The sequence below is a fragment of the Crocodylus porosus genome, unplaced genomic scaffold (genome assembly GCF_001723895.1).
Source record: "Crocodylus porosus isolate Cpor-Errol unplaced genomic scaffold, CroPor_comp1, whole genome shotgun sequence".
Classification (NCBI taxonomy): Eukaryota; Metazoa; Chordata; order Crocodylia; family Crocodylidae; genus Crocodylus; species Crocodylus porosus.
Window position 1 is genome coordinate 131,298,757 of NW_017728931.1, and position 10,884 is coordinate 131,309,640.

The window sequence follows — 10,884 nt, forward strand, 5'->3', positions numbered from 1 at the left end:
GCCAGACCTGTTCTTCAGATCTGGCTGGGCGGGGAAGGACTTTTCCCTGCCCAGCCAGACACATTCCCCTGCTTTTCCCGCTCAGCCAGACCCATGCCCCAAGTCAGCTAAGCAGGGAGAATGGGGCAAAGATGATGCAAATCAGCTGAGACATCATGGCACACCTGATCCACTTTATTTGACAAGTACTATTTCTAGCCTCAGAGACCAGACAAGGCCATAATGGTCCTGATGAAGCACACCGTAGAGGACCTCTGTGACAAACTCTAATCAAATTCTGCTGCTGAAGTTGTTAAGCAGCATTTATAAGTTATTTGACTATTTTTGGGGGGACAAAGACAGAATTATGCTACAATCCAGTGGTTAGGACACTCACCAGGAAGTATGACAGCTGGGGTCTTATCTTTGTAGCAAAGTTTGCTTAAGGACTTACACACAATAGAAGAGATTTAGTAGGAGAAAACAAGAAAGTTATTTCACTAGAAGGGTAGACAATAGGCACCATTGTGTTTAGGGCACCATCCCCAAGGGTAGTTTCAAATCCCTGCTATAAATGGGTAATCAAGATTTGAATCTGTGTCTCCTATAGTGCAGGTAAGTGTTTTAATTATTGGATTACTGTGATAGGGAAAGGCACCTAATTAGCAGTAGCATAACTTGGAGAGAGAAAGAAGGACATCAGCTCCAGGTGCTGATTCAGAGGGGGCACCAGAATGGCAGCTCCTTGGGCTCCCGCCTTTGGGGAGCTTGAATTGAGGCAGCAACACCCTGCACCGCTACCACAATTGCAGCAGCCCCTGCAGGAAAAGGTAAGCACTCCCTCCCCCCTACCCTTCACTCCCACAGCACCCAGAGCACCAACATTTTAAGTTTTGCCTCTGTTTGTTAATTGTGTAAATTTAGTCCCTACTCAGTACTTATTTTTGTCTTCATTATTTTCCAGTTAGTCCAAAGACCAATTCAGACTTGACCTGACTTCATCAATGGTGTGGGACTAACTGAAATGACATTCTTGGTGAATCAGCTATTCATAGAAAACAACAATAAATCATCACTCAACTCTATTTTTAAAGCTCATGCTTCTGGGTGTGAGTCAGTGTCAACCATGCGACTCCCAAAGTGCATTGCTCTGCACCATGGGAAATGTAAAAAAGGCAGAGACCTGACCCATGAAGGAGAAAGAGACATAAAGCCTCCCACCTATATCTCCTAAGTGGCATTTTGGCAGCTTAGGTGAACACAAGTTAATGTTAAGATGACCAGAACTTAAATTTCTCAAAAAAGTAAGACGAACCAGCTGAGGCCAACCCCACTGAAAGCAAAATGTTTACCAAGGGGAAAAAAAAATCAGAAACATTCTCCCAAATCCACATTTGCCAATGGAAAATTTCAGTTTTGTGGAAACTGCCCCTTTCAGTATTTTTTTTCTTTTTGGATGGAAGAATCGCAATCAGTTCTACAGTGCGTGTGTAGCAATGACCCACGAATCTGACACTCTCTGTTGTGATTTCTTTGTTTCTACTAGCTATTTTGATGAACACCTTTGTGTCTCTCCTTCACTATGTTCTATACTTCTTTAAAGTTACTAGTTGCAAGGAATTTACTAGTAATTTACATTTACTAGTTGAGTAATAAAAACGACTGGTACAACCGAGGTGAAGATGACAGAAAACAACTGCAGTGAGCTCACCGAGGCCTTTGGCTACATTCCACCTATAATTCTATTTAACTGCACGTAGAGGAGCACAAAGAAGGGTAATTAGTTTCCTTGGAAGTGTTGAAACTAAATTCTGGAAAAATCTAATGTTTCTTGTTACAGTGCTAGTTATTTAAACAAACTCACAAGCAGACATTCTCTGATAAAGCTGGGCCCTGGCTTGCAGATAATAGGGTATGTGCTGAGCTCAAAAGAGAATGGAGGTATTCTCTCCTTCACATGATAGTGAATAGCATTAGGGCTTCCCTATTTGTGCTGCATTAACCTCAGGTCTTGGCGGACGTTATGGATGGCTAGTAGATTCACACAGAGCAGCAACTGAATGAGATTAGAAGTCAGAAGGTCTGAGTTCCAGTCTTTACTTAGCTACAGACAAACCGCTTAGCCTTTACGGACCTCCATTCCCCATCCATTTGATGGGGATAACAGCATTTCCTTACCCTGTAGGTGAACTGTGAGGATGAATGTGTTAAAGACAGTCACTGAGATACTACAGTACCATGAGCTATACAAGTACCTAAGATAAATAGATCCCTTGTCATAGCCTCAGTATCTCTGTACGTGCCTGGATGCAAGAAACATCTGTGCTTTTCCACATTCAAGATTTGCCAAGCCCTTTGCAGACTTCTGGGATCCTGCCCATTATGCATGAATATCAATCCTGTTATGCTCCATTCAATTCTCTGCAATGGTGGAAGGAGCAAAAAATTGGAGCAGTTTCTGCTACCCTAGGCACAAGTTATATTTGAAGGTCAAATGATGAATAATGTTTTGGTCAGTTAAGGGTTAACTCCTGTAAGATGTATAACAGTGGTCTAAAGAAAAAATGTCGCTTCTTATTATCCCCAGATGAAAACACTGATATTATGCAGATGCCTTTGAATATAAGAGAAAAGAGACAGCTGCAGAGCATTTTATTTTTACTAGTATTACTATTATTTAAGGTCCTATTTTTACTTACCATATTGGTTCAGTATACAGAAGTATGCAGTACAGAACTATGCAGTTCGTCCCATGCAGACTGCTGTTCTGAATTACCCAACTAGGGCTGAAGCTGTGAGTTTGCACTTTACAAAAGCACTTGCCTGTTCAAACTGTGCTGCTTAGGAACTTTTTCTCTCCCACACAGTATGAAGTGGGTCTATTATTTTGACAGATCTAGATTACAGTAAATCCATGACATAGTTTAGGACTGCAGTCTTAGGTTTTGTAAAAGATAGCTCCTGTCCCTCACTGGATACATCTATACGTGCACTTTACTGCGGAGTAGAATAATTAGCTCCATAGTAGAGCATCACCATCTACACACATGCCAGTATTAGGGCACACTAAATTAATTAATTCCACTGTCTTTGACAGTACTATCTTATGACAGAGCAATTAACTGCAATGAAATGTGTGGAGGGTGACTGTGGGCATAAATAGTTCCTGGTCAGCACAGGCAGCAGAGGGCCAGACTCCTGCCTGCTGCCTAGCCACAAGGCATAGCATGTTCAGCACCCTCATGACCCAGCCAGCCCCTCTGCTGCCCAACACCACCACCCAGAGCCTGGGGCTGACCCCCTGAGCTTGCTGCAAGCCCAGACCTCCTCCACCTTAGCTGAAATGTCTGCTGTCCCAGGTGCATGTGTAGACACTGTGCCCAGGAACAGTGTACTCCAGCTCAAACAGCTCTGGAGTTTACCCCTTCACATTAATTGCATTTTTAGATGCACCCACAGTTTACTGTCTGAATAGAAAAGACATACACAAGAGGGAACTGGAGAGAATGAACATTTAATCAGCAATATTAGAAGCTTGAGGTAGGCATTATTGGGAAAAAATGGCTAACTCCACCTTAGGAACAGGTGTGGCAAGCTAATTTAGAAGGGAGCATGTATTTTCAAGAGTTCATTCTTTATGAAATTGTGCCAGGCACTAGCCTTGGCTGCAGGCATCTCACTGACACAAGTGGTAATAAATGGAGCACTGTATGCCTAAGCTCCCTAGCTGAGATCTGACATCAATTATTTACCCTCATATGAAAAGCAACTCAATATCTCCCGTTACCATGTTGACTTTACTGTCCATTATTAAAGAACATATTTAACTCTCATTCCACACTGCATCTCCCTTTATCTGGATCTATAGCAGTTTACATTTCTACTGTTTCTTTTCACTTTGTCTACATCTGATATACCATAACCCTAGGGAACTGAAATCAAAACATGAGCTTTATTAGAGAAGTAGATCCAAGAGATTTTTCTTTCCAGCTTCCTCTTGTGACACTACACTTACATAATGTAGTAGCATACTATAGTTTTCCTGTACAGATTATAAAAATGGGAGTGCTGTTTTTACTAAGAATTGATAAAATATGCAAATAATGTATACACCTCTGTTGAGTGTGTCCCCCTCCACGAGGAAGTCCAAAGGTCCTTTCTGGCCCTACTTTTCTATGATTCTACATGAGTTGTTCAATTTGAATCAACTGAAATTATGCCAGGAAAACGATGCACGACATTTAATTTTGTAAGTTTGGAGTTAGATGCCTACATTACATAGTTGGATTTTAAAAACGTTTGCCTATTCAGTCAAGTATCATTTATTTGTGCAAGACATGACTATGATTGGTCATGGAAGGGATGCATTAGCCAACTGGGCTTAATAATGTGGGAAGTTTGCTCACATTTGTCTCTGTCATACCTGAGGACACACACAGAAAAGATGTCAGTCTTTCAGCACTTTTTCTGAAGACTAAAGCTACTTAAAATCCCATATAAAGAGATTAAAATACATCTCCCACAATATATTTCAAGTTGCCTTGGAGCAGATTTCACCCAGCCACTATAGGTAGATCAATTTTAGAAGACTCAAAGAAAGCTTCCACAAAAAACGCAAGCCCAATCACTGTCCGTCTACTCCTGAGGGCACCAAAGCACAATCTTCCAGTTGCTCCCTGGGAATAGGCCATCACAAATGTCCAATTATTTGGACAAGAAGAATCAGGCTTCAGTTCTTTGCCACAGTTAGACAAGACTGTGGTACTTCTCTGATACATTAGGGAGAAATAGGATTTATTTTTCTGGCAGAGCTGCTCTATATCATGTCCATTGGAGACTGCAACAAGTCACACAGCTGAGTGTTTAATGTAAACCAGTATCAACAGAGAAGCAATAGCCCACTGCAAATGCTCACAGAAGGCTACATAGCAGATTTAGATTCTATCTGGAAAGCTTGTCTTGTTATTTTGTGACATGTAGTCTCAATATTATTTAATTTAGCAGCTTAATAGTTCAAGTGAGTTTTATACTGTTGTTAAGTCACTGCAAGCCAGTGCTACCTTGTGCCTTAAGTCCAGAAGTTATTCCATCCTATATAAAGTCTTTGCAGCTGGTCTCAGGATCCTCCTGTGTGATGGACTTCGGGGATATCTGAGGATAAAATATTTAACATGCATAGACATGACCTGTACTATGGCATGTATCTGATGAGATTATAATTTCAATTTTGAATTCTAAGTTTGTTTGCTCCTAATTTTCTAATAACAGAAATGGGCAGCAATGGACAGTTTTCCCTTTTCCTTTTTACCTATTTACAGTACAGGCTCACATAGGTGAAACTATAAATAGTAGTAATTTCACAGTAACTGGGATGTGTGTGCACATCTTGTAGTGCATATGAGAAGTGGAAACATGTGCCAATATGAGTGTACATGCTCCTCCCATTAGCATTCATATAACTAATCTTACTTGTCAGTGTGATTGTTCTGCTCATTAACAAGTAGGGGATTCACAGCCTTCACACTGGAGGGCATGCTACTCACTGCCCTTGTTGTTCCTAACCTGTTGCTACACCATCCCTTATAGTGACTGTATTATATGAGCATTTCCCTCACTGTCATACCTACGCTAACTCTCAACTATAGAGCCATGCTGGTGCAGTGGCTCTACCCAGAGTAACTAACCCAGCTGAGAAGCCTAGATTAGTTAGCCGAGGCAGAGAAGTACACCACCAATACAGCTATATTACTTCAGGTCCTTGAGCTAAATTGATCAGTCCTAGATCATGTCTTTATATGGCACTGCAGTGGACTACGTAAACCAAACCCTTATCTCTTGGTTCTCTCATCTTAGTATCCTAGGCTCCTACAAATTGCAGTAATACATAGTGGGTACATCTACATGTGCACTTTAATGTGTAGTAGCTTATTTTACTGTACATTGAAGTGGCATGCAAGAAAACTATGCTACTACACTAATGTGCAGTAAAATAGGCTATTGCATATTGTCACCTTAAAAGTGTGTACTTGCACTACTGCACATTAGGACAGGCTGATGTGTATTAATTTGGTACCTCACAATAGAGGTACTAAATTTAGTGCACATTAGGAAAAGTGTATTAATGCACATGTAGATGCGCCCACTTTGTACACTTGCCTGGTTTTTGGCCCTTGATGTCAAGTTATCATTTCTCCTGCCTATTATGATGCTTTGAGAGTAGAAACTGCTGTTGATTGAACCTCTCAGTCATGCTAACAAGTAGGAAATGGGTATGGTTATTTTGCTGCTATAATACTGAAGCAGTTTTTCTATTGAAAGGTACCAGTCACCCAGGTCTCTCTCTTCACAGAGATCCACTTCCATCTAATTTCACTTTTATAAGTTGTAATTTGGAAGTCTGTACGTTGCCCTTGTGTTTTATAAATTTACAGGCAAAATCTACCACAAATGTTCAATTTTTAGCACATTCTTACTCACTTGTGTTTTATTTATTGGATTTTACATGGTCTGTGGGTGCATCTACATGTATCCCTAACACATTTGGTACTGCACAGTTCTGGTGGCACACTATTATTTTTAGACACTGTGTCACTGTAGTGATGAGTTACAGCAGTGTAGATCATCGCCATGGTGATGCAGCACTGGCATCACAGTTTGTGTCTGCCGACAGTATGTCACCATAGCAATGAGTTGTGCCACCATAGCTTGTTGCTACAGCGAGATAGCATCTCATATAGATGCACCGTTAATCAACCTATGTAACAACAAACATTTTTGTTTTTCCCAGGAAGAATGATTTATTCATAAAAATAAAATATAGTGGAAACACATGACGAGTAGTATACTTCATTGACATGCATGCCAAATAAGTGCATAATTTGCTGAACTGCATAACACTATACTACTCCAATTTGTTGCCAATTGCTTACGTTATAACAAACATCAGTTATCTACATATTGGTTAAGTCTATTAACAAGTAGCGTTCAACTTCTGGCCTGCGGGCCAGATTCAGTCCAAGTCATCTGGTAGGTAGGCCTCCCCCCGGCTACATCCAGATGTGTTGGGGTATGTACCTGCAGTGGCACAAACAATAGAGGCACAAATTTGTCCTGCATGTAGGGACGTGGCTCCTGAGTATAAAATTTGGTTTGTACTCAGGCGAGAGCAGTGCAGCATCAATTTCCACTCCCTTGCTGCCAAATTTCCATACCTGTAGGGAGCCCTGTTGGCCCAATGATGTAGCCCTGTGCGCCTGACTGCACTGGTGTAGGGTGTAGCCAGTTAAAAAGGAAAATCCTCAAACAATTGCAACCCATCCTAGAAGAAGACTCAGTTCTTAAAGATGTCCTTCCAGAACCACCTATCCTAGCCTTTAAATAGACACTGAACCTCACCAACCTCATCACCAGAAGCAAACTTCCTATGGCCCAGAGCACACTGAACGGACCATGCCAGGACAAAAAATGTAAAATCTGCCACCACATCTCCATCACTCACACAATACCTATGCCCCACAACAGAACCATCAACATTCCTGGATCTTACACCTGCACCTCCAGAAATGTAATATATCTCATCCAGTTCACTGAATGTCCTAATGGAAACTACATAAAAGACACCAAACCACAACTGCATGCCAGAATGAACACACACTGAAAGTCTATCAAAGATAAAAACACCCAATTATCTGTGGGTGTATGCATCTCAAAAACACCCAATTATCTATGGGTGTACGCATCTCACAAGAGAACTATAGAATCATAAAAAGTTAGGCTTGGAAAGGGCCTCAGTAGGTCATCTAGTCTAACCCCTGCTCAGAGCAGGGCCATCCCCAACTAGATCATCCCAGCTAAAGCTTTGTCTAGCTGGGTTTTGAAAACCCCTAAGGATGGAGCTTCCACAACCTCTCTGGGTAATCTCTTCCATCCTGTACTGGTGGATAGGATTCTTGTGTCCTAAGTGCCTGCCTTTGTCTTTGTTGAACCTCATGAAATTCCTTTTGTCCCAACCCTCCAATCTGTCTCGGTCACTCTGAATCCTAGCCCTACCCTCCAGCATATCTACTACTCCCCCTAGCTTAGTGTCATCTGCAGACTTGCTGAGGGTGCTCTCTATGCCATCTTCCAGGTTATTGGTGAAGTCATTGAGTAAAACTGGCCCCAGGACCGACCCCTGAGGCACTCCACTTGATACCAGCTGCCAAATAGACATCAAGTCATTGATTATTACTCTCTGAGTTCAATGCTCCAGGCCATTTTCTATCCACCTTACAGTCCTTTCATCCAAATCATAATTCCTTAGCTTGTCTGTGAGAATATTGTGGGAGACCCTATCAAAAGCCTTGCTAAAATCAAGGTACATTACATTACCTCATCATAGCCAGTCACCTCATCATAGAAGGCAATCATGTTGGTCAGGCATAACTTGCCCTTTGATGAATCCATGCTGACTGCTCCTAATCATCCCTTACTTCTCCAAGTGCTTAGAAATGGATGCCTTGAGGACCTACTCAATGATTTTTCCGGGGACTGAGGTGAGCCTGACTGGTCTGTAGTTCCCTGGATCCTCCTTTTACCCTTTCTTAAATAAGGGCACTACGTTTGCCCTTTTCCAAACATCTGGGACTTCTCCTGATCACCATGAGTTTTCAAAGATGATGGCCAATGGCTCTGCAGTCACATCAGCCAACTCCCTCAGCACCCTCGGGTGCATCCCACCTGACCCCATGGACTTTTACACATCCAGCTTTTCTAAATAGCTCCCAGCTAAGTAGCTGGGGGGGAGGGGAGGGGAGTAATAGACCTGTTCCTTCACCACTGAGGGCTGCTCACCTCCGCCCCAAACTGTGTTGCCCAGTGCAGTAGTCTGGGAGCTGATCTTGCCTGTGAAGGTGGAGGCAAATAAAGGTATTGAGCACTTCAGCATTTTCTGCATTCTCTGTCACAAGGTTGCCTCCCCCATTCAGTAAGGGACCCACACTTTCCCTGATCCTCCTCTTGCTACCGACATACTTGTAGGAACCCTTCTTCTGACCCTTCACATCCCTTGCTAGCTGCAACTCCAGTTGTGCTTTGGCTTTCCTGACTTCATTCCTACATACCCAAACAATGCTCTCTCTCTCTCCAATCTCTGAGTTCTAATCCTGAAAGGGACTTTACAAAACACCTTTCATAGATGAATCTATGAACTTCACTTCATAAATTTACTGGATACAAAAAATCATGGACTAAATATAGACATTGGATTTATGGCACATTATAATATATCTTCCATCCAGTAACCCCAGGTAACTCTCTACAACTTATCAGTTACATTTAATCACTGGTCAACACTCCCCCTTTTTGTGTTCCCTCTCACCCCACAAACTACCTATCTTTTATCCATTAACTCCTATCCCCTCTGATCTTCCCTGCCATACATTTGAATTTTCACAGACCTGCATTTTTGCATATTGACCTAACCTTCAATTCCACCCAAGACAGTACACAAACACAAGCAGACTCTCCCTAGGCCTGAAAAAGGGTGTTTCTGCCTGAAAGCTTGTAAAGAACAATATTTCCAACTATTTAGTTAGTACAATAAAAGATATTTCATTTACCCAAAGAACCATGTCTGGCTGTGTACTTTGTAACTTGACTGTACTTGTTAACAGAATGCTAATGGTAAATGTCTCCTTTCTAAGTAATTATACCCCATTAACTATTCCAGAAATAGTGAAATGAAGTAGCTCAGAATGTCCTACTACTAGAAGCCTTGAGTAACCATTTTCAGTTTCATTGCTGCCATTTTCTCTCAGGAGTTCAAGGGTTCCAGTTGCAACCAAGAAACAAGTCCTGAAAATAATGGAAGTTTTGGAGACTCACAATATCACATGTCATTTCAAAGCTCATCCTTTCATGTCAAGGCTTCTAATAGCACCCTAAAACTATTAGAAACCCTGAAACTCAGGTGAGCTAATGACAGTTCTATGCACTTTAAGTACAAATATTTACATTGAGTTTGTATAAATGCATGCCCCTGGTGAGTGTATAGCCTTATGCTGAGGCTATGAACTAAAACTGAGTACACGGGACACTCATGTTCTACGATTCAGTCTTTTGCTTCTCTCTCTAGGTTAAAAATCAACAATTATGGTTTCCCACTTGAAATTGGACTAACTCCATCATCTCATGCTTCATAAGTTACCAACCATTATCATGCAACACTGAAGAAGATCAGGTCATTGCTAAATACAATGGGGTTTGCAACTCTTAGGATAGAGACGAAATGCCATATCCAGTTCTCTGAATGATCAAGACATTAATTACAAATTAAAGGGAATAGCCTTTAAAGATGGATTTTTAAAAACTGAGCCTACCACAGCTATTCTTCTGAAACAGAAAGAAAACTGATTTACATAAGGTATACTGACAAGAACCAAATCAGGCATTCAAGGTAAGCTTCACAATGATTAGTATTCTGGATCCATGCAGCTTTCCTCATATATTCACTGTGTTAGTGTGAGATTTTTAGTCCAGTGAAAACTAATTGATTTCCTTTGCTGATATTTTCTCTGCACAGCTCCTTTAAGATCCAGTCCAACCAACCTTATTCACAAGAATAGTGCCACAGAAATCAATGGAAATCATGTGAATGAAAACAGCAGGACAAAAGTCTTAGGTATTCGGGCCAGAGACACCCTAAAAATGTCCCTAAAGAGTTTTGACATTGACCCGGAGTCATAGGAGCAAATTGCTCATGACCATTCATCCTGGTGGTCATCAGTCCAGAGCAGAGCTCCGGCTTTCAAGCAGCGGCGCACGGCAAAGGCAGTGAGGAAGTGCATGGCCAGGAAAAAGAGAACCTCTCATGTCCAGTCCTTGTCGCTCTCCTGCCCCTACTGCAGCAGATAAGTCAGGGCAAAG